At 33.4% G+C, this 2,974-nt stretch overlaps 1 protein-coding gene across 1 annotated transcript in view; it reads left to right on the forward strand.

Annotated features, from left to right (window-relative positions):
• LOC106882548 (low-density lipoprotein receptor-related protein 4) overlaps positions 1-2,974 on the forward strand; it is a 461,294-nt gene that overhangs the window by 260,943 nt on the left and 197,377 nt on the right. The window lies entirely within an intron of this gene.

Consider the following 2,974-nt stretch of genomic DNA (forward strand, 5'->3'; position numbering starts at 1 on the left):
AGGGACATAAACACACCAACATTGGTTGTCAAGTGATGATGGGGGGGGGGCAAAGATAGACACAAATACATACATACATGCATACATACATACATACATACATACATATATATATATATATATATATATATATGATGGGCTTCATTCAGTTTCCATCTACCAAATCCACTCACAAGGCTTTGATCGGCCTGAGACTATAGTAGAAGACATTTGCCCAAGGTGCCACAAAGTTGGACTGAACCCAGAACCAAGTGGTTGGGAAGCAAGCTTCTCACAGCCACTCCTGTGCCTATAATATATACATACATACATATATATATATATATATATATATATTTAAAAAATCTTGAATTCTTTGGAGAATGTTCCTGTATGAAATGTCATGCATCATCTCTTGTTATGTGACACAAACTTATTTTGTTTTCATGATTGTTTATGTATATATGTTTTTGTTGCCTCTGTTATTTAACTGAATCTGCACTTCCATAGACAAAAGCCTTCCAGCCATGACCATCTACCACCACATCCAATGTGATTTTTTATTTACTTAAGACAGTATAGTGTGATTTCTTTAGGACTTGGCTGCTGTTTCTAATCAGTTAAGCTACCATATAGAAGTCACCTGGTTGGTATACATTCTTGTGAAATTTCTTAAAGAAATTTCTAGGTTCTAAAGTGAGGGTCCACATTTCAATTTGACAGCCAAAAATTCCCTTCAATCTGAAACCTGACAGAGGAATGTTGTAATTGTATTGCAGATAATTATATGCTTTTGTAAACATGATAAGGAAAAGGTTGCATTGAGTTTCATATTGCTCTTTTAGAAACAAAATAGCATTCGAATAGTATTTGCATTCCATAGTAGTCACAGTTGATTTTGGAAAATTAAACAGAGTAATTCCCCAATAAATGTGTAGGTGTGTGTTTTTCTCCCTTCTCTCTCTCTCTCTCATACTCTTTCTCTTTCTCTCTCTCATGCATGAATGAATGAATTGTTTAAGTATCTAGTAATGTGTGTGTGTGTGTGTGTGTGTATGTACTTTATAATGACTAACTGTCATACAAATTATGATTGTAAATTTATATTGTTTTGTGTATGGGAAACTTTAAGAAATGCAGTAGAGAGTTATTAACCATTTAATTACATGCTCTTCAGAAAATACTGTGTTCTTTTTTCCATAAATTCGTGCGTGTGTGTGTAGAGAGAGAGAGAGAGAGATAGAGAGAGATTCTCCATATTTATGTAAGAGGAGTGGGCTGAAAAGTTCCTGGCTTTGGGTAAAAGAAACTACAGGAGGATCAGTTAATTATGATTTTATTCAACATATTCCCCTCTCAGATTCACACACTTATTGCAGTGGTCCTTCAGTTTTTTTAAGAGGGTTTGACCTCTAACCAGGCCTTAAGGCCAGGTACTTTGCAGCATTCCCTCATAATTGTTATGTCTTTTAATGGTAGTGTCCCAGCTTGGCCACAGCCTTTGCATTGGAACACATAAAGGAATAAAGATAGGCAGAGAATGGTTCTTAGATGCAGGCAATGGCTATGTAGTTAACAAAGTTGCTTCTTAACTATGGGGTTTCAAGTTCAGTTCCACTATATGGAAACTTGAGTAAGTATCTTCTACTGTAACTCTAGATTACTCAAAGCCTTGAGAATGAATTTGGTAGACAGAATTTGGAAGAAGCCTGTCATGTGTGTGTGTTTGTGTACCTTTGTCTTGACATTGTGAGGTAGTTTTAAATGAGTATCGCTGTTACATGCATAGTGTCGTTCATTTGGTAATGTGGGGAAACATTACCTTACTTGAAAACAGGTGAAGGTTGGTAAATGGGAGGGTATCCAGCCATTTACCATCTGTTTCAATGAATCCATCCGATCCATGATCCATGCAAGCATGGAAAAGTGGATGTTAAAACTATGTTGTCATTGATAATGATAATGATGATAAAGATGATGGTGTGTATGTAAGCATACATATACATATTCATTCATGCACACATATACATAGCTAGTACTTGAAATAAATTTAAGTATATAGATATATATATCTATTTGCATGTATACATACCTGTGTATGGATGTGTGCGTGTTTATGTATTTATCCTATGTGTATGAATATATAAATATCTTTTGTAAATACATGAGTTAATTATATTTATGTGCACATGTGTGGCCTGCGTGTGTGTATATGTATGTATACATATACATGTGTGTGCATCTATATATATATCATGTATGAAAATGAACACATGCCAATTTGTAAAAATATGCGTGCAAATATATGTAATTAATGTATATATGCATCTAATGATGTATGTATGTATGTACAGAATTTTCTTTGTTGTCCACTATAATATATTATTTCACATTAACTTTGAAGAACCAATGAAGTTGTTAGGAATTTTTCTATTTTGGAGAATTATATCTTCTTCTTCTAGCTATAATTAACCTGCTTTCATTTGGTTCTGTGTTTGATTGGCATATTATTTACTGAACTACATTTGCATGTTTATTAATATGGCTTGTTTGTGTGTGTGTGTGTGTGTGTGTGTGTGTGTGTGGTCCTTGTAAAATGCCATACTGAATTAAGATGCATATTTAAGCAACTGCATAGGAAAAATAACAGAAGTTTTACTTAATTCCTTCGAGTTTTACCTCTTCATTAAATAAACAATGAACTGGAAATGAATAGCAACATTATTTTATCATACCATATGGTTATGTAAGTTTCGATGTGTAAGTAGATGTATGCATGTGTGAGTGTGTATGTATGTATGTGTGTGTGTATGCATGTATGTTCAGTGTGTGTGTGTATCTGTATGCATATATATAAATATATATATATTGGTAGATAGGTAGGTGCAGATATGCATATGTATGCAATATATACATGCATATATATATATATATATTGTGTGTGTGTGTGTATATATATATATATATATATATATGTGTGTGTGTGGTGTGTGTG

This window comes from Octopus bimaculoides, chromosome 6 (genome assembly GCF_001194135.2).
Source record: "Octopus bimaculoides isolate UCB-OBI-ISO-001 chromosome 6, ASM119413v2, whole genome shotgun sequence".
Taxonomy (NCBI): domain Eukaryota; kingdom Metazoa; phylum Mollusca; class Cephalopoda; order Octopoda; family Octopodidae; genus Octopus; species Octopus bimaculoides.